The sequence below is a fragment of the Empidonax traillii genome, unplaced genomic scaffold, assembly GCF_003031625.1.
Source record: "Empidonax traillii isolate 1590-97213 ecotype Southwest subspecies unplaced genomic scaffold, ASM303162v1 scaffold294:size1087701, whole genome shotgun sequence".
NCBI classification, from domain to species: Eukaryota; Metazoa; Chordata; class Aves; order Passeriformes; family Tyrannidae; genus Empidonax; species Empidonax traillii.
Window position 1 is genome coordinate 701,116 of NW_020955487.1, and position 22,500 is coordinate 723,615.

The following is a 22,500-nucleotide window of genomic DNA, read 5'->3' on the forward strand; positions in this document are numbered from 1 at the left end:
TTTTTTTTTTTTTTTTTTTTTTTTTTTTTTTTTTTTTCCCCCTCCCCTGTAATGATTTTATTCTGTGTTAGACACATAGGGCAGCTGCTTCGAGTGTTGCTAAATGTAAAATAATCTGACACTTTCCCTACAAATCACTGGTAAGCCGTATAGTAGCTTAGCTGGATTTTTAAATATTCAAGAGTTGAATATATAACTAGTGAAGGGTGATGGTTGGTATTGTTTATCCACAAGCTGGGGACAGAACAGGCTTCTTTGCACTGCTTCATCAATCGACCTCAACTGTGATTTTCTAGTCAGCAAATGAGTGCTTCATTTTCAGTGTCTGTGTTGAGCTAAACAAGAGCTGTGCTAAAAATTACTAAACCGCCATCTGATCTATAGTTCCAGCAGTAGAAGATTAGCATGTGAGCCACTGAGCCACCTTCCCTCACTCCTGCCAGAAAAAGAAACGTGTGAAAGGTGTTTGTCACCAACTTCCACTTAGGGGATTCAACTGAAAATCTCCCTCTGCTTTCTGTTGGGTAACGGCCCAAACAAAAAATAATTGGGTTTTGGCCCAATCCTGCCTGCTTTGAAACCAGTGGCATCTTGTTCTTTTGACATCCTTTGTGCAGCTCCACGTTGATGGAGGGTGATCTGGTGGAGGGATTTACTCAGTAAGGAGTTGAGAGCTTTTGGCACTTCTCAGGTATCACTCAGGGTCTCATGGGTTCCAGCTTTAAAGGAGCACATGGCATTAACACCTCTCAGAGTTGGGGTGGTGCCTCACATTAAAGCTGCAACAGAGGCTTTGGGCTTGGTCCAGAGCTAGCAAAGTATTTCTGCTTATGTAGGTGTGTGAATGGTGCTGCTGCGCCAACTGCTTATCTGGTGATAAGAAATCTCATGTAAGGTTAGGGCTTTTTTTGATGGACGCTCTAGTCACATGAATAAGTACTTTAAATGAAGCATGTCTTTAATTGCTGAACTGAAAACACATTAAATTCTTTTAGTCTTGTTTTTCGTGACCTGTGTTTCTTTATTAGCACACCAACAGATCTGTACCCCAGAACTGATAAGCAAGATATGGAGATGCACATGTGCACAGGGTCCTCCTAAATATCCCAAGGCAGACAGGTGCCAGGTCCAAACACACCTCATTGCATGATAGAACTTTTCCTTGGGAAGCAGCAAGGTGCATATAATGCGCATTCAGTGCTGGTCATTTCCCCCTCTGTTGTCATTTTCACAAGAAAAAAAGTGGGTGCCAAAGGGATGCAGTGACTGTTTTCATGCCCCTTTCTAGCACGTGGGCTTCTCTGCACCCACCGAACCAGCGCGTGGGGATAATGTCCCCATTGGAGCTGATCTGGGAGATTGAGACCTTGTCCTGTCTCTGCAGGGGTGATGGGAGAGCAACCCACACTGCCTGGACTGCACAACTCAAGGTGGCATCGAGCACGGGCAGGCACAGCCAGATTGCTGTTGCAGGCGCTGCTCTCTCCTTTTGTTGTATAACAAGGCATGAGTGATATTGGTTGGGGTGCTCACAAGCCAAGAAAAAAGAAGGCCAATTTTTCATGAGGAAATTGAAGTGCTGATGCAGAACTAACCCTCACGGTTTGTTGTTATTTAATGAAGAAGCAGTGAGTGGGGGATTTTTGGCAAAACTTGGTGTGTAAGCATAACAATTGTAATGACATTATTTAGCACACAATGGAGTAACAAAGGCACTTAAATGCCACGATTAAGGACTGTGTTAAGATTCTTGAATAGCAAGTGAAAGCAAAAAATGTGCCTATGTTATTCTCAAACCCCATATAGAAATATATTCGCTTCACTCCTTTTTTTTCTGCAGCAGATCCCTAGAATGGCTCCAACAAAATTGCTGGAGTTAGCTCCTTTTGATGATACTCTGCATTAGAGTCTCTGGACATTGTTATCAACTTCAGCTTTTTACCTATTTTTCTTTATTGTTTGGCAATGGGAAATGTATATATTACAGTAAAAATGCTTATGTTCATTTCCCATTTTTTTTTCTGAGAACAGTGTCAGGTTCTGAAGGCCTGCACAATGTACAGAAGATATATATGTCTATGAAATAGCAGGATAATATTGAGAAAGCTGAGCCTTGAGAGTAATTTGCCATAAATTATTTTACCTGGTGTTATAACAACTTCTTAATCTAAAGGATTTTCTGGACTTGCAGTATTTTTACAAGGAGTTCTGCTTTATAAGAGAAAAGGGAAAGGGTCAGTTACTATGCTGTAGCGTTCCTTTAATTTTCCATACGTTTTGAAATATGATTCTAAATACAACTTCTACTACACTGGGTGAACCCAAACCGTATTGGCTTTGGGAGAGAAGAGGTGTACCATGCTTTTGCTAAACCCATCACCGTTTCCTGACTGCCACGAGAGCAGCACTTTGCTTCTGCAGACCGTGATTAGAGAATGGGAGACCCAAGAAAGCTCCAAAACGCTGTGTGGGATTACACCAGTCAAGTCAGCAAGCCCTGGTGCCAAGGGTGTAATGTAATATTATAACCATCTGTTGTCAAAGGCCGTTATCCCAGTGGCTCCTGGACACCACTCGCTCTCCTCATCGTGGCAGCAGCGTGTCACCAGGGTATCTGGATGACAAGCAGGACATGGAGCACGAGGGGGAGGTGGCAAAAGTGCAAGTAACACAAAAAGGTTCTTGAATTGTGGAGACCTTCTCCACTTCTTTGCTGTTTGCTGCTCAGTACGAAGACAGTTTCCATTATAGCCTCAATATAACTGAGGGGAGCATGTTCCAAGGCTGTAACCTCCCTGGACTGCCAGAGACTGGTAAGAGTTGGCCAACTCTCGTGGTTTTAGTGTGATATTCACCTCATTTGGTGGCTGAAAGTTTCTCATGGTCACCACTATCAATTTGTTTTATTTTTGTTTTACATTTATCCACAGTGCTTGTAATAATTAGGGGTTTTTTATCAGTAGGACTGAGGATTTTAGAGCTACAGTTTTTCTTTAACCCCTACATGCAGAAATATGAAGCTGATCCTTATGGAGACATCCTCCATCTGCCTCTTTTCCATTAATTGCAATGTGTTGGAAATGATAGTACATTCAGGGATGAAAGCAATTCCAATTGCTAAGAAATAGGTCAGAAATCAGGTAAAGAAATATGAGGTGTAAGATTGAAATCAAGTTTGACAAGGAAGACTGAAGATTAAAAAAATGTGGTGGAACTGGGAGAAAATCATATCCTGTGGCCTGTGAGGAACAGGAAAGGAAAAAGTGCTCCAAGACACTGAACAAGAATTGGAGGACAGGAGTTGAACATGAGTGATGGGAGACTTTGGTGACAAGGTGGGCCCATGGCTGTGGGATAGAGAGGGGGGTCTGCAACAGAAAATCAGTGGGAATGGTACCTCACAGCAGGAGGTAAAGTGAGACTTGCAACACTAGCCAATAGAGATGAATTTTAGGCTTGAAATGGAAAGGCACAGATCATATTTATTGAAAGCTAGCAGCTAATGATTTTTTCAAGTCATATATGAATTCATTTTCTAGAGGAGGGAAGAGGTTTAAAGGGTAAAATAGTTTCAAACACTGAGTAGATCAATAAATATGGATGCTTCAAATACTGGTAATGTCTTAACATCTGAGCATTTCTCCATCTGGAGAGCTTTTGACTTTAAGCTGGTAAATAACATGGATTCCAGCCACTCTGACCACTTCCTGTGGGGATAATCTGCAGGTCAATAAAGAGGTAAAGTTATTGTCTTTATTGGTTCCTTTTCATGCAGAATTAAAGATTAAGCTGGACACAATATTTGATGAGGGCAGGAGTAAGCAAGGCCATAAACAAGCAGTGTCACTCCTGTATTAAGAGGAGTGCAACACTTACCAAGAAAGGAAACTGAGAGGGGGAGAAGTGGTGCCTTTTTTTAATTCTCAATCTGCCTTCTCTGTTACCAATATAAACTTTGTTGTAGCCCCCATGACCTTCAGTGTGACTTCTCTGTTGTCCTTGTTTGTGACTGGGAGAAATACTGAGGGAAGGTGTGAAATGAGGAAAGAACTGCCGAGCCATGTACATTCCAGTTCTATCATATTGTATGAATTTGAGGAGTGAGATACCTGAGGTTTTTGTTTGTTTGTTTGTTTGTTTTTTTTGTGTGTGTGTTTTTGTTTGGTTTTGTTTGGGGGTTTTTTGTGTGTTTTGTTTGTTTTTGTTTGCATGTTTTGCTGTTTTTTAAAAAATATTAATATTAAATGAATATTAGAATTAGGAGACATCAGTGAGGCCGAATAACTTAGGTAGACCAAACTCATCCAGGAGGAGAGTGACCTTACAAGGTGGGACAAGAAGAGCTTTTGGGAAGTGAGATGTTATTGGGTGGGCTATTTGAATTGAAGAAGCAGAGGAGATCATGCAGACAGCAGATACATTGAGCCATCTAAAGGCAAATGAGCTGAGAAAGACAAAATTTCCAGAACTGTCAGAGGGACAAAGCGTATAAACCTCAGAGAAGACAGAGAGGGGAGAGGTCTGCAGAAATGACTTGGAAGAGGCAGAGGGTAGAAGGAAGGGAGGGCATTGAAAAGCCAGAGAGAAGAGAGAGCAAAGGAGAGTCTCAGAAAGTGGTTAGATGTGGGGAAAGATCCAAGACAGGGGAGGTATTGGAGATGCAGTAGACAAAGTTATAGGAAAATGGAAATATCTGATGGAAAAGAAATCTTGGGACTAAAGCATTGGGCTTAAATTCCTTTAGCCCTCTTAAACGAGCTCTTAAATAGTTGTAACACAGTATAGTTGAAGTGGTTGCACTTGTCATGTCTTTCTCACCAAAACATATTCCAACCTTTTTTTTCCCTTTTTTCCAGTGTTACACATTTCCCTGGAGAAGAGGTATTATCTGTGACTAGGCAAAAGGCTATGCCAGTAGTCCTTACAACACTTATCTGCTTTGGCATCCCCATGATGAATAAGTTGTCCCTTTGACAGTTCTTATCAGTTGGGGCTACTTTTGAAGGCCACTTTGAAATTCAAGCTATGGAGCATCAAGCTGTTACCCAGAGTGCGGTGTTTTGAGTAGGCAAACTCTGAGATGTTGCATTCAAGTCTTCACTTTCTAAAAGGTGTCACTTCAAGGTGATGATTATGTTTTTCAAAAGGGTAATATTTCTGAAAACTGGTGATTTTAGAGTTATTCTGTCGTGTCAACTAACCTTAGCAAAGAGCAGTCTGCTGTCTCCAGGACAGCTTGAAAGGTTCTCTCATGAGTAGTCAGAACTGTGTTCCTTGTCAAACACCAGAAATGACACCTCCTAGGCATGCAGGAAGATATATTTAATCATCTTTCTTTCTTTCTTTCGTTTGATCTTTGTTTTTGTTTGTTTGTTTGTTTTGTTTGGGTTTTTTTTAAATATTTTTTATTCATAATCTTGAAACACTCACTCGAGAAGCTCTGACAGGTCTGGTACAAAATTAGGAAATTCTTCCTCTCCAATTCTCATTCCAATAAACACCTGTTAAAGGAAAATAAATCAAGTTATACGCCAGCATTCTCCATTTGTTTCTCATCTTCAGCTTCAGGTAATCCATGTATTTTCTTCCACCTGCTTCCAGACTTCATCTTTCTGCATTTTAGTATTTCCCACATTTCCCATTCTAGAATCATCTCCTCCCTCCTTCCCCGTAAAAAATGAAAACAAGAAACTGTTGAGTAGAATTGAAATGTGAAGGAAAAAAAAACCTTCATGCTTTCATTCTCTTATTGAAATATTTTCCATTTCCTAAAGACTCTCTAGATTTCCTTTGGAGTGCATTCTTTTAGGATTTCTTTTCCATTCAGTGTATTAACTTTGTTTTTTCACATTGTCATTATTTTTACCAGCATGTGTAACACACGTTTCCCACTTTATGATGGCAGTAAATACAAATGCAGAAATTACACACTCAGACAAATTAAGAGAAATAAACCCTAGCAGGTCCTGAACCAGCCAGCAATCATTCCTACGTATAGTCTATTATAGCCCCGTGTACCCACAGTACATTTCCACATCACACAGGTGGAAGTGTGAAGCTGAGGCTCATTTAACAGTATGAATTTTCCCAATGTATCACAATTACAGGAACACCTGTGCTTCATAACTTTCTGCTGATCCACTGTGAAAATTCACAGTGTGATTAGTAACCGAACCATCAATATGCTTTGACTCCTACGGTGTGTGGACTGGGACAGCCGTTTTAGTTCCTCCTTTAAAGAAAAATAATAATAAAAAAAAAGTCCAACTACCCCTCCCAAACCCCAAACAAACCAAAAAAACGGCAGAAAATTTAGCTGGTGTTTGTGTTGTGGACTGTGCTCGCTCTTTCCTACCGTGGCAGATCCTCATTGTGGAAGATCTTCAGTCTGCCCTCACTCAAGTTTGGCAGACCCCTCTCTGGGAAACTCAATACCCTTTGTTTTTTTTGACTTCCTTTCATTCCCTGAGTAAGGCACTAAGACCAGTCTGTGTTCATGACTCATTGCTTTCTTGAATGTCTGTCAAGTTCACTGTCGTGTAAGTTGAGCACCTTTAGCGCACTCCATGTGGCTCTGCTAGACTGTCCTGCAGAGCTGCCCCAACCCTGTGCCAGGGGATCGTCTCTGTCCGTTCTTGGCGTGGTTTGTGCCCACTCAATCTACTTAGTCTTGGCTTGGCTAATTTCTACCAGCCTACCTAAATTTCCTTGATAGGAAAAATTATTAACTTGAGACAAGGCTATTGTTTTATCCAATCATCTACTGAGCTACCATTGTGGTAGAACAGTGTATGAGGCATTGCTTGAGTAGAATGATTTTGGTGAGAAGTTTTTCATGGCTCTTTACCCAATATAATCCCAGCTATCGTCCTAATTTCTATTTTATTCTGTTATATAAAAGATTATAGTTTGCTTTTTGGTGTGGTGCTGTGGCCCAGAAGGGAGTCTGAGACTTGGGAATCAGTTCTCCATCGTGGTATGACCCAACACTGGAGGAGGGTGGTTTTGGTGGTGCAGAGATGCTGCTGAATGGTTTAAACTGTTGTGGTGACATGCAGACAATGGCAGGCATAACAAGAGCTGAAGCCATTATTAGTTAGAATTTTTACCTGGGGAGGTGGAGGTGAAAAACTTCTGCTCGCTGCTTTGAGTTTAGGAGAGGAATGGACTTTGTGATGACATTTAACTGATCTTTGGATCATCTGGGCAATGAACCAAAGTCCTTGTCCTTCAGTTACCACCACGAGAGATTGGCTGAAGATGGTTGTGTCTCCTGTCTCACACCCATAGCCAGGTTTCCCATCCCTGGAAAACAGACTCTCTGGAGAAGGAAGAAGATGAATTCATATTTGGTTCTCTTCCCACAGTGGAGTTGGGATGTGTCTAGGAGACCAAAGCCTTGGACATGCTCTCAAGCCACCCAGTTTAAAGATGACCTAGATTAATGTCATCAGCTTTTAATGAGAATTGGGGTTTTGTGTCTTCTGTGATGTGTCACTCTTAAAAACAGGTTTTAGATTTAAGTGTCACTTGAAAGTTTGTGATATTGGGTGGAAAAACCCAACACTGTGAGATGTCACATTTATATTTCCATGCTCTTTGTGAATTGTTATGAGTCTTTGTGCCATATCTCCACTTTTCTTGCCGTTTCTTCCAATAGAAACCCATTTCCTATTTGAAAATTTCAATAATACACTTTTCTAATGAGCTGAACTCTTCCTTTCCTGCCCTAGTCTCAGTCAGGTTTCCATCATGACCAAGATTGTGGCCTCCTGAGTTATTTTCCTGAATCCTTTCTGCATACTCTGTGTGTAGTTCTGTCCTTGAATGAACTTGGAGAGGGAAGTGCCGCTATTTTCCTTTCTCTATGAGGTAGAATAATGCACATGTTGTGTCAGAGATGTGTAGATGGGTCTGCAAATTAATGTGTGTTGAGGTCCTTGGATTAAATTTTATGTAAGTGAAAAATAGTTGGAAGTCATTTTAGTATCCCAGTGGGTCTGACATTCTTTTCTGCTCCCAGAAAGAGATTTTTCTGTCTGCAAATCTCATGTTTCCAGAATTAGATTAGGAGTGTCAGATGTGCATTCTTGGGGCCTTCTGACCCAGATTAACCCTGGAGCACAAAAATTTGATCAGGACCAGAGTTGCAGGACCAGAGCAAAAATATAGCCACCATGGTCTACTACTGAATATAGGAGGCTTTTACAAAGCACACTGAAGAGAGGGTGTTGAATGTATCTAGAAAGGTAAATGTGGATGGACTGTGTGCTGCAAGGATAGACACTGTGGCCAAGGTCAGGAAAAATAATTGGAATTCAGGGTAAATTCACTGATCTGAAGATCAGGGAGATCTGTGGGGAAAAAAAGATTTTTTTTTTTTTTTTAAAAAAAGACCTTTCAGTGATGGCAGAGGATGATAAGGGAAACTCTAGTAAGAAGAAGATATAACAAATATATAAAGGTATTTTATGACATGACTCTTCACTTCCTAAATTGCTAGTGGAAGAAGATGTGGAAGTCTAAAAATGAGGATGAGGAGGCATCCCATGCCTGATCCATGATCAGGTCTGCTGGAGCTAGAAGCTGTGAAGAATTGTCTGTGCTCGGACCAGTGGTTATAGAGGCAGTGGTGGAAGGCAGATTGCAAAACCTGAAAGAAATAATTTCTGATGAGATGTTCAAGAGCAAATACAGTAAAAAAAAAATGTGTCTCGTAGGTATACTTGTTATGTTCTTACCATCTGGAAATAATAATATGCATCTTCACAAGAGAGGTTTGGAGATATGGCTTTGTTGATTTCTTTCTTAGCAAGGGTGGAGTTGTTTCTTAGATCAGGGACTATTTCACTGCTGTGAAATATCTATTTCTGTAAATATGTTTACTGTGCTAAATAATCAGAACTGGATTCCAGCAATAAATCACTGTTCTAATTTAATATTTGAATTAAAATTCAGTTTATAAAGCCTTGGAGTTGAAGCTGCAGCTGAACACTCAGTCAGGGTGGTGAACAGTTGGTTTCAGCAGTGATTTAATTCTTGTCAAAGGAAGCTGAACCTGAGTGAGACGTGGAATCTGGCTGATGTTTCATGACTGGTTGCTTGTTCATGAATGCACTCATGTTACTACATGTATAAAAAAAAAAAAAAAAAGAAGGAAAGAAAGCAAAACAGGAGAACACTTAACGTTCCTAGAGTAGTTCCCTCAAATTTCTCTGCAAACAATGTAAAATAACAACCTAATAATTTTGTATCTTAATCATGTTCAGTAAAGAAGTCCTTTAGATAATTGGCACTGCCTCTGTACTAGGCCAAACTTTCTTTTAAGTTACAAATACTCACAAAAGGTTTACATTATAAGGAGCTGCTTTGGAGATGTGCAGATTTAGTTTGTAAGTACAAAGTGAACATGCAAATTGCCTTATCTTGTGGGATTCACAAACAACCATCATTCAGATTGATTTAATACATAGCTTTTTATCTTTAAAAGTGTTAATTAGAAAATAGGGACAGTTCTCTGAGCACTTAAGAGTAATAAATAGATCAAAACAGCATCCATGCTTCTGTGATGGAACTTCTGAAGACTTTATAAAGGGATTAAACCAATTGTCAAAAAGACCACAGTATACATATTTAATAGTGCTACCAAGCTACAATTACATTTTTAGGACTCTATTTGCTAAGCTTTTAAACTCTCATTATACCAAAAAAAAAAAAAAAAAAAAAAAAGAAAAGAGAGAAAGAAAAGGGGAAAAAAGGGATTTTCACAACTTTACCACATAACTTGGGATTGCTGTGGCAGTAAACTCTGCTCCAGGTCTGGAGTGACACAGCTGTGTAAAAGACACTCTGGTTTTCATTTAGCATCACCAGTTGTTCAACTGTGTGAGAAAAAGACCTTGTGTGGTTTGGTTGTCTGATTTTTCTCTGCTGCAGCAGCGTGTGCAGTCAGAGGGGACACGCCCACTGTGGGCACTTGATGGATATCCTTGACCTACTCTGAGTTAAAGCTCACTTCTTTTCAGGTTTAGAGATCTGTGTGGATTTAGTTGCATCAATAGTGTTCACTAACCAATATTTCCCTGTCATTCCAACAATAAGTTTGTTCTGTATATTTAGTTCCATATATTCCTATCATGGCTCAACAAGCTCACACTGAACGAAATCAAAACCATCAGCAATAACGAGTAGCAGTCTGATTATTTATCAAGTAAAATTGGGGGAAATGCAACTTGTCAAGCAAAAAAGAAATAAACCAGAACTCATAAATAATGAGAGAAACAGGTAAGGTCTGGAGATGTATTTGGGGAACAGTGTGAAGGACTAGAGGAAGAATTAACTTCAGCACCCAAGGTCATCCACTTCTGGGACTCTCACCTGAAATATGGGGCTTGAGGGGCTTTCATGGATTCAGTGGGGCCAGACTTTCACCCCATGAGAGAACAGCTGTGATACTCCTTTTCCTACTGCAATTTCCAAGTCATACCTATCAGCAGCATATAAAGTACATTACAGCAATAAGATTCAAAAACCCCTTTTGTCTCTCCAGCCTAAGTAATGGTTTTGAATGCCCAGGATTTCTTTTTACTGCTGAATTCAGTATATTTACATGCAGATACCCATGCACAGTGGTTTCACCAAGTTGCTGTTATTTGCATAAACCACATCATGAAATGCTTATAAGATCTACATGTTTATGGGGACAACTTCAGAGAGCAGAAAGTCTTGTGACTATTGCAGATGGAGAGATTCTCCATCTCCTACTTGCCATTTTAAAACTTACAATCTACTAATACCACATCAACAAAATAGAACTATCCTTTGTATTTTCATGCAAACATCTAGATACCTACAATTTGGAGACAAGTTGCAAATATATTCTGAGAGCAATAAGACAATAGTTTATTTCCCGTATTTTAGAGAGTATCTAGCATTTTTCATGGAAAGTTGCATGTGTTTGAAGACTGTTGTTGCATTTAAAGCATTTAATATTTTATCAGGGTGAAATATACATTTACCTCCTATTGCTTGGGAAGTGGTAGAAAGGGAAATGCTGGTTAGCAGTGCTTAGAGGAGCTTTAGAAATGCCCTGGGAAGGAGACTTCACAGCCTCTCCGGGCTCCTGTACTGGTACTTCATCACCCTCCTCATGACAAAGAATTTCCTAATGTCTGATCTTGACCTCCCCAGCTACAATTTGTGGCCAGCGCCCCTTGTTCCGTTTGCTGCCTCTTCAGAGAAGAGTTTGCTCCATCATCTTTGCTAACAGTGGGTTGAGCTACGATATGATTTTCCCCCAGTGTCTTCTTCCACTTATGAAATGGGCCCATCACCTCCAAAATCTCCTTTTGGATCCTCTTCTCCAGGCATCTGATGACCTTAGTCACCTCTTCTGGACCTTCTCCTTTTTCTTTCTGTCTGTCTGTGGCACGTACCAGAGTGACCTCACCATCCTGAGCAGAGGGGGATGAGAACCTCCCTCTACCTTCTGCTGTGCTCCTTCCCACGTAGTTCGCTGTGTGGTTTGGCCACGGGCTACTCCTGCGAAATGAGGAGGAAGGTGAGGAGGTAGAGTGGGATTTCATCATTATCTTTGTTAATTTCCTGCGTCATTATGGCCCTGGGGGAACCCTGCAGTGGGTAAGCACTGGTGGTGATGGGTGCTGTGTGCAAGCACAGAAGAAGAAGTCAGTTGCTGCTGTGAAGAGCTCAGTCTGCACATGTCACAGGAGGCAACAGATGGCACAGGCTGACGAGATGGTAGGAGAAGAAATGAGACAATATTTATAAACATGATAGACAGCAGTCTCAGTACACTGAGTAGCCAAGACATTGTCAAGGGGGTTTTTTTCAGGCGTCACAGGAGTGGTTTTTGGAGCTGAGCTGAGCAGAGAAGTGGTTTTGCAGCTGCTTACAGGAAGATGCTCCCAGATATGAGAGAGGGCATGGAGGTGCTCAAGATAAGGCAGAGATTTCATTCAAATTTGAGTAATAAAGGTAGAGCTTGATAAAGCTCTGATTTGGATTGAGGTTGGGGGGAGGTTGGGTTCAGGAAACCAACAGGTTCCTGGTCCAATATCAGACTGTTTCAAGGGACTTTTGGTGGCTATTTTTGCGACTGTGGACAAAAGGGAGCAGGAGAGAGGAAGCATCACGGAGCAGTAGTTCCTTATTCAGAATCAACTACAGTAGCACTCATGCCCTGGGCTCTCTCACCATTCTGCAGCAGGGTCCAGCCCTTCTGGACAGAGTTTTTATCACCATCTCTGTCTTGTCAACTGTACAACACGTTGATACTCTTACCCGTGTAAAAACACGGTGCCTGTTGTACAGTGTTGTGTGTGGTTGTGTTAAATGGGGTGGATTGGCTCGTGAAAACCTGCATCCTAATTCTGATGTAAATGTAAATGTGTACTGGGTATTATGTAGCTCTGGCTTTGAAGCTCTCTAATGTTTATTTCAAAGTAATAATAGCCTCAATAATGTTCAAAGAGCTGTTTGGCTTGGATGTAAAATATATATTACATAAACTAGTTTTGCAGTCATCAGTATATCTAACTTTTTTCAACTGTTATGTCTGGAGTTCATTTTCTTGAGCTTTCTTTATCTCAGCTCTTGATCATTACTTTCTTTGCCAACCTGAAGCTTTGTTTTCTTTCACATTTGTTGCCTCCATTCATTGTACTGAAATGGAAGAAAAATTTCTGCCCTAACCCTTCATTTTTTTCTTTTCTTGGAGAAAGAAAAAAGGGAAAATTCAGAAAATAGCAGAAAAATGGTGGGGGAAAAGGGTCTTTTTCAGGTATAAATTAGTGTTCCTGACTTAGCACATTACGTTTCTGTCACATCAATAGGAAGTAACATGAGCTAAGATGATGTACCAGAAGCTGAAAATGACTCATGAAAATAGAAATGCTGGAAAACCATCTATCTGCGCATTCATGACATTAACCTTTGTAGCACAAATTCCAGCTTCCATGAAGTCTGTTTTTAATAAGATGAATCAATTCCATCCCACTTCTAAGGGCAGAAGTTGCTTGTTCGTATTACTAGTCAACAACTCAACACCATTTTCACTAACACTGCAGAAGGAGAGAAACCTAGCACATTCTAATGAAAAGTGAACAATTGTTTGGAAACTTGATAATGTGCTATAATGCATTAGCTGAAGAGTGGGCAGAAGCTGTGTTAAGAGAATTGACCTTTACAAGCAATACCTTCTGAGAGATAGGGAGGAAGAAATACATCACTAACTAAGTAGAACAAGAAACAGAACAGAAAAAGGTGGGATAGGAATTTTTGACAAAAAAAGACAAGATTAAATTAGTTCTGGTAAGTTTTCTGATAAGAAACACCTACCTCTGGAAGCATTTTATAACCAGATCATTAAGCAATCCTCCCATGATAGCTACTTCATATAATGGCGTTTTATTGCTCTGCATTTGTCTAAGTATCAGAATGCCAGTAATGTTTCACAGTTACATAATGCTTTTTTGCTTTTAATCTCACAATAAATAAAAGGTGGGTGAATATTACAGGACTTTCCACTGACTTCAGAGGGCTTTGAGTTTCCAATCACTTCGTTTCACAAATCTCCTTTATTCCTTTGCCCTTGTCTTCAGATGCTTTGTCCCCCCTTAAACCAGTCAGAACAAATGACATCATAGTTAGCAAAGGCCAGTGAATAACACTAAGTGATAGCTAAATTCATCAATAAACCTCTGTCACCCAGGAAACTGGGCAGTAGGTGACTCAGGTAATTTCAGAACCGGAGGTTTGTTTAATTGATGTAACTACAGAAATTAGTATTATAGTTGTTACCCGTGGCTTGTTAATATTTATATTCAATACAGTTTAATAGACAGAATCCACTTATTTTTGGCTTCCAGTGTTCTTGCATCAGCAATGCATTTCCTGCATTGTTGCCGTGGCTGGGGGAGGCTGATGCTGTTGATGGTCAGGTGGTTTTCACTGGGAATGGAGGGTATGTCTGACCTTGGTTTGAACTTCCTTCCCTAATGTCATGTGAACAGTCTTGAATGGTATTGGTGTATCCAGAATTGGAGTAGAGGGAGAAGACTCAGGGGGACCAGCTGAATCACAGCTCAGGAGTTGATAGCTGAGGTGTGATCAGAAGTAGCTCCACAAGAATGCTGGAATAGCAGGATAGCTCTTCCCTTAAGTCCAGTGGGATTTGAAGATGCAACTGGGATGTATCATTGTCTTAGCTGAGGGTTTAGCAATGTGCAGTTGGAAAAGTCGACGTTTCAATCATCCAGTCAGGAAAAAAATAGTTGGGAATGTTGATATCCGCTTTATTGTTTGTAGGATTCAGAGTTAATATCAGAGTTAAAAATAAGTGTGCCATTTCATCCTACAGTCTGCCAAGCCACCCCTTTTTTGCCAGATGAAGAAGATAGCCCTTTTTCATATCTAGACTACTTGCAGGGTCTGCAGTTCAATGCTTTTAGGAGAAGTGAAGTTTCTGATTTATAATCCTTCTGCAAGCTTCTGCAGCAAATTCCAGGGTTACAGAACTGCAGAATTCACAGGGGCCCACACAGTTTTAGGTCACTTAGTTCAGGAAGTGTTTAAATCTCCACTGAGTGTGGAAAGCCAGATCCAGTTACATTTCATGATACCTCCCTGTCTGATTTTTGGTTCCACGAGTTCTTCCTGCGCGGGTGAATATTGACTTTTTTGGGTCCATTCAAACCTGAAACTCAGGGATAGTGAACCCAAAAGCTAAAGAAATTGTTCAGTCCTCTCTGAAGTGAAACTGCTGCTGAGTGCCTGTGGCCAGAACAGCCTTCTCCTTCCAGTTCACCAAGGACAACCTGTCCTAGTGCCGTGCCAACATTTCTTGCTTCCCATCGCATCTCTTGGGTGAGCCCTGTAAGCAGTGACCTTGTGACTAAATGCCTGCCAGATCTTCTTTCTGGCAAAACCAGCTGCTACTCTTGGCACATTCAAATGGCTGTTCAAATTTTAGGAAGCCCTCTATGAGATGTTTGTTTTATTTTGCTTTAACAGTGGAAAAGTATTTCTCTAATAAGGAGAAAGACTGTGGACTATGGAATTGCAAAATGTGACTGGAGACACTGGTGGGAATGAGGTGCTTTTACAGCACGGGCTGTCATTCTGCATGCCTTCCTGAGCAGTGATATTTTCTTTTAAAAGATAAATGCCATCATTCATGTCGCCGGGAATTAATTCATTACAGTTAAAAATGGATTTGGAAATTAGAGGCAATATTTCTGTAAAGCTCTGCATTCACACCAGCCTTTTGGCTCCCAGCTTATGTCTTCGAGGTCTGGAAGTGTTAGGGGACAAATATGAAAGTATATATTTAGATTACTTAATATTGTACATAGACAATCAGTAGGATTTTTTAAAGGGTTAATGCAGGTGTAATACAAAAATGACAAAAAAGCAATTCTACACACTGTGAAAACAAAAATTAGGACAAGAAAGTTTATTTAAGAACTGATGTCCAACCTTACAACTTCTTATTTATTTATTTATTTTTACATATTTGAATGTTTGAGGTTTTTGTTTTGCTTCTCGGTGGGTGTTTGAAGAATAGAGACAATTGTTGAGGAATGTTATGACTTTGGTGCGGGCCAGCAATGGGCATGCCTTTGGTATTAATATTATTTAACATAATGTAATTGCTTTAATGCTGGCTAAGTGTATTCCTGTTGAAAACTTGTATTGATTCTTAATAGTAGAGCTGCAGCCTTTTAACACCAACTGTTGATGCATCGTCTGTGGAAACTCAGAGTCTTAAGGGCAAGGGTAATTTATACTTGCCAAATCACTTAGAGAAAATTCCAAGTACATTCAAATTTGCATTGTCAGAAATATAGAGGGTAATTAGGGAGAGGCTCAATATTTGCCCATTTCTCTCCTTTAAATCACAAACTTGGAATGATCTGGCTGGCTCAAGATTTTCTGATTGGAAGCAAATTATAACGAGAAACTCAGTTCCCCTCAGGCCATGACACAACATTTTATGGTCTCATAACATCTCAGTTTTGAGGAGCAAAAAAACCAACCCCAAACCCCTATGTGTCATACTGGTTCACAACCTCGCAAAAGGTTCACCAACTGTGTTTCTAAGTCAATAAAGGGAGAGTTGCTCATGAAGGAATCCTGTCAAATTTAGCAGGATGAAACCTATAGGATTGTGTTGATATTAATGATGTTCTGTTACTCTAAAATTACACAGGGATCTCAAGTATAAAAATTGAGTTTTCTCCCAGTTGCAGTTTTGCATCAGCCTGTAGAGCTCAGAAACAGAGATAAAGTTGTGTCTTAAATCCTATGGGATGAGGAGAAAAAATGGAGAAAGCCTATGTTTGTTAATTTAACAGATTTTTTTTTTTATAAGAGCTTAGAAAAAAATAAACACTAAAATATGCATATCATGTCAGTGAATAAAAATTAGGACAAGAAAGTTTATTTAAATAATTGATATTATTAAATATCAAACATCAAACCGTATATATTATTTTTTAACATACTTGAATATTTGAGTGTTTTTGTAGAAACACTCAGATCCTTCAGCACCTGAGAAGCTCTATGTGCTTGTGTTGCCTCAGTGAAATAATTTGAAACTGCAGTTTATCAGTGCCTTGCCTTGGATACATAATCTTGTAAGATTTTCCAGTAAAAACAGTGAAGGAAAAAGTAGAATTGCTGTAATGTTCTTGTGCTGCACATTATGGTCCTGCTGTTTCTCTCACCCTTATCTGGCTTTATTCTGCATGACCACTCTAAGATTCACCTTTGAACGTGTAGAATGATGGTTTATTTTTATGTTTGCTCTGGTTCCATTAATTTGTGGATTAGCCAAGGAGAAGAAGCAATTGCACTCCTACCCTCTTCAAGTGACATTTGATTCCTTCTATTTTTCTTCATTTCCCTAATATTTGCTGTTCTTTATACATCCCTTCCCTTACCTTTTCTTTTCTCATTTCTCAGCCTTCTCTTCTCTCCCAGGACTGCATTTTGACACCCTTAAGTAGTGAATTGGTCTTTGCTTACTGTAGTACTCACATCAATCTTGTGGCCGTGGCTCTGGCCCTTATTCCTCATTCCATAATAGTTTCCCTTCATCCCCCACCTCTTCTCTCTTATCTGTCTTGTAGGAGAATAATGTCTTTCAAAACTTTAGTGAGTGGGAATAGCAGTGTCTGTGAATATTTATTTGCTGTATAAATACTCCAGAGCTTTTTCTTCATCATGGCCACCCACGTTGCTGCATGTTCCCAGAACATCTCATGTTATTTTTCTGTGCAGTGAAACCTCACGTGTTTTGCTAATTTTGTAGAGCAAAGATATGCCCAGGTTGCTGGCATTTTCATCTGCCTTTGGTAAAAATGAAAAATGAAAGATCAGGTGTCCTCCTTTTACCACCTAAAAGTAGGAGGACAGGCACTCACTGCTCAGATGCTGAATTTTAATTTCTCTTGCCCAAATTGTGCAAATCTTGTGCAACCTCTGTACTGGCTACACTTTGCATAAGGATGGAAGATATTTATTCCCTGGACCAGCTCTGGCTTGCCATACATTTTGAGTGAATACTTGAGAGGTCCTTCTTAGAGGATTTCCAGGAAGCAGCCTTGCTGATGGTCTGCACCCCCCACTTAGGGACAGGGCTTTTGAGCTTTCCCACTGTGTAGCCTTTCCATGTGGTGTAAATGGTCTGCAGTGAGCCTGAGAAATATGCCAGTAACTTTATCTTCCTTGGCCTTACTCTGCAGAAGTGCATATGCACAAACTCCTCTTTAAGCACGTGAGGATTGGGAAATTCAGTGGGACTATTCGTGGGCTTAAAATTAAGCTCGCTGTACTTAAGGGCTACAGTGATGCCTAACATCTGGCTTTCAGCCAGCATCCCAAATATTGTTCATTGATCCTATCGCTGGAGACCAGCCACAAAAAATTATTCCTTTTTTTTTTTTCTTTTTAATGGATTTCCTACAAAGACACTGGGAAACCCATTCAAAATAACATTCAGTCATTTGACACTTTGGTGTCTGCTTTGCACTAATGAACTTCAACATTTACTTCAGTCTTGTCAGGACACAGTGTCTCCAGAAACCTGAAGTTTAATAGAGATGAAGCAATTTTATTGGTGTAACTGTGAGTAGGAAGTTATCATCAATCTCATCTTCTTCAAGCATAACTTACAAGGTCTTTCTAATCTGATCAGCTTTCTTGAACACAGTATGCTGATGACTTGCTTCAAGTCATTCATGTGGAGATATTATACCTACTACATATGATAAAACAATATAAGGCAGATCAACTGCTTATAATCTAATTAGTTTGGTCTTTTCATTTACAGTTATGCCCTGAGTGCAGCTGTGCAAAATTCACATAATTTGTTTCACAGAAATTTTACACATTTTTCTTTTTGTTTTGTTTAGCTCTATAACTCCAAGATTTCAGCTTCATTTGCAGCTTCAGTGAAATTGCCAGTCCCACCTCCAAAGCATATGAAATCAGATATAGTTTTGTTTTTTTTTCCTAAGTCTGAACTGCTTTCAGGGAGTAAATGAAACCATTTAAAGTCAAAACTCACAGTAAATTCTTTCCTACAAGTTTTCATGAGAAAATGCCAAGTGGTTCCAGTTTCACTCCAGATGTTACAGGTACTTTTGTTTGCAAATGGATCTGAGTCAAAACTGTGGGATCAGAGTTTTAATGAACAATCACAAGTCCAGTGCTATCAATACATTACAGATTAAGAGAGATCTTTCTTGATTCAAGTATTCCAGCCTCTGCTCAGTTCATCTGTGACACATCAGTTTAGCTTGTGTCCCTTTTTTTTTTTTCTTTGGATTTAGGGACTTCAAAACATTAAAAATATTCATATATATTTTGCAATTATTTTTACTTGCACAGATCTTAGTACAAAAACCTATCAAGGCATGACCATATTTTCAGCTTGAAATATGCAGAATATGCAGGACTCTAGAAAACACAACCAACTTTCTGCTGTTGATGTCCCTGGGAAAACATTTTGGATAAATGAAAAAAATACCTGTTTCTAAGATTTTTTTTTTTTTTGAGGACTCCAAGTGCACAAACCCTTCTAAGTTGCTTTGAGTTTCCACAACCAAGTGGGTCCAGAAGAGAGAAGTATCAAATTCTGTTTGTTTGCACATAGGAAAATGTCAAAATGCACTTTGTAACATTTCTGAGCTAAACCAAATTCACTTCAACTGATTTGTTTGGTTTCAACATTGACAAAACTAGAAAATGTCATTAATTTTTAGTAAATCTCTTTATATGTAAATGAATGACTGGAAGACAGGGCCTGAATTTCTTTCTAGAGTACATGAAGGATGGATTTGTTCATCATGTTTCCATCTATCTTTGGCAGGGAATACTTTGGCTAAATTTAAAGGGTAATAAGAGGGTTGTAGCAGAATAAATTGTTTGACTTAGATTTCAGATCTGAAAGTGGGTATTTTACAATCCATGTATTTATATCTGATGCTTGAATAACAAAGCTTGTATTACTCTTACCCTTCCTTGAAGTGAATGCTTTGAAAATAATATGCTGGCAAAATAATTTCCTTTTATTTTTCCTCTCTTTTTACCTTGTCCTCTCTCTACTCCGTAGCTTCTTAGTATGTAACAAGCAGAACCAGTGTGCTGCCAGTGCTTGCATAAACAATGTTTATAGCTTTTTAGTTTAATTTCTCAAGAAGGCAGGAAGTATTTTTTAAAATAGATATTACGGTCAGTGGACGTGTTTTATTGGATAACACCAATATTAAGAAATAGAGATTTGAGACTCTCAAATTTCAGTGCCTTTACAGTTTTTTTAATGTATTGGCACTGGTGGTGAGTTGCATTAACATTGCCAATATAATTTATAGAAGATTTGTTGAATGCTTGCTTTAGCTGATAATATCAGAATAGGAATGTGTAAATTTTATTTACACTAAAAATACATTCAACTTTGTTGTTATTGAAAGGTATTGATTTGATTTCTGGAGTTCACCTGGATTTCTGGAAGGGCTCTGTTTCTTCCCTCTCCCATGGCCTTAGGGTGAATCCTAATTCAGTAGTGGGCTGAACATGTATCCATTTATTCATTTATTCAGGTTTTATATCCTACTTGTCTTTTCTGACTGTAATTTGTTGAAATCTGGCAGTGAGGCTGTATTTAACCTTTTTGTGAGCACTTTTTTTTTGCCAGTAAAAAGTTATGAATTTTTCAGGAGGACACATACTCCTAATAGGAAAACTTAAGTATTCCCCCAGTATTTCAGAGCTCTTATTGACACCTGAGATACACAGACTTCATATGTACTGTGTAAACTTCATCTCCCAGTGAACAGACTGTGATGCACTTTGCAGGCTAGGAAGAGCAGTTTTTTGAGTATTATTAGTGTTATTATGGGTACAAGGACATATATAAGAGAATATTTATATGCTGAAGTTGCTTTTGTCCATCTCTTTCCCTATTCCTCCTTCCCTGTGTTTCACTGCCTGTTTTATTCCTGCCATTGAATCTCATCAGGGTAAATTAATCATGTTGCTTTTAGTTTAAATAATAAAGGGCATCTCCTTATCCTCCCCCAGTACATTTGGTAGTGGATTAATTTAATACTGTGGTTGCACTGAGTAAGCAATTTTTGCTTTGCATATTGAGGTACACTGTGTGTGTATGAGAATATAATTCCAGAAGTTTTGGGATGCCTGGATTAGGACACAGCTGACTAAAGGAAAGGTATCTGCTTTAAAACATGCTCCCAAAAGTCAGTGTGTAATTCTGTATTGGCAAGCAATTTTGGAGTTTTGGGGAGGACTGCATAGTTCCCTGTTTGAAATGGGGAGGCTCAGGCTGCAGGTTTGGGTTATCTGACCCTTTTTCAGATGCTTTTGATTATATTTTGCAAGCAACTGCTCCAAATTCCTTGGAACTTCAGTACTGCCATGGATGGGCCAGGATGGGCCAAGGCTGGAACAATATTCAGGATTTGAAAAATTACAAACTAATACAAAGGTTTTGTTTTTTGAAAAACAAAAATATATGCGGGCAGCCGGTGGGATTTTGCTGCACACATTGGGACCACTTTATTTGGCCTGAAGTACAGTATGGATTGAAATCAAAACTACTGTCCTTTGATTAACTCCCATGCAGACCTTCTCATTTTGAAACCAAACTACTGCAGAGATGAGCCCTTAGACAAATGTTGACCCATTGTGTGGCTGTTTAACCCCCTCCCCCAAATTCACTGCTGCTTCATAGCTTCCATTCAGCAAATGGCTAATGAGACTGATAAAACGTGGAAACAGAGCTGTGGTATTTTAATCAGTCTCCAAAGCTGTTTATTGGGAGCATGCACTAGAACTGGAGAGACTGTTGATATTTTTAGAGCCAGTCAAAAACTGCAAGAAAAATGTCATGTCTATTTGCTCGGATTTTTAAATGAATTTATTTTGGCTGTACTTTCACTTCTTTTACATGCCATGCAGAGTCACAGATCCTGGCTGGCTCTGCAGCAAGTTAACCTATTCAGTAATTGTCATCCTGCCATAGGAACCTGTAAGCCAAGTAACAAGCCTTCACGTCTGCAATTTATAAAGCTGCCTAGAATTGCAGAGTGCTAAAATAAACTCCCATGCTTAAGTTCACACCCTGTAACATACCTACATCTGCTGTGTCAACAGAGTCCCTCTGCTTTTCCCACTGGAAATCCAGCAGTTTGCATCCCATCTATCTGCTTGGGTGGGAGATTCCAACCAGAGCGGCACAGAACAGGCTGATTTTTGGTTAGTGCTGTCACTGGCTTGAATAAATATGTGATGAAGGTGCTGAGCTTCATCCACGAGGATGTGTTTTTAACCATATGTTCCCATTGCACAGATGAGTTGAAGGAAAACTCTCTCCCCCTGTCCTGCTTGTCACAAGGCATCTGCAAATCCGTGTTTCACCTCATTTCAAAATATGGCAAGTCACGAAGAATAGAAATCATAGAAAGGTTAGGGTTGGGAGAGACCTTAAAGGAAAGCTGCTTGTTAATTTCATTTTGTTTGATTAGCATTGGAGCCACTAAATAAGTCACCTTTAGAACCAGTTGCCTTCAGACACCTGACAGCAGTCTGCACCTGAGCTTAGACTCTCTTTTATTGCAATTCATCACAGTTTATTTACAATAATACGCAAGATTTAACTCAAAAGGAAGGGCTGGCACAGGGACATGCCTCACCGTGCACTCTCAGCTCCTGAGAAAAGAAGATTTTGGCAGAACAATTGCAACAACTCCACAGCTGTGGACCATAAAGTCCCACCAAATCAGCAGCTGTGGAGATGTGTCCCCTGGATCCTGCCCTTGGCTGGAGTTAGTGACGTGAAAATGGTTCTATACTCAATAATGTCTCACACTGACATTTGTTGCTTTGGTTGTCACCTCAAACTCTGTGTTTCCTTCACCTTCAGTAGCATAAAACAGTAATTTCTTTACAGTTAGT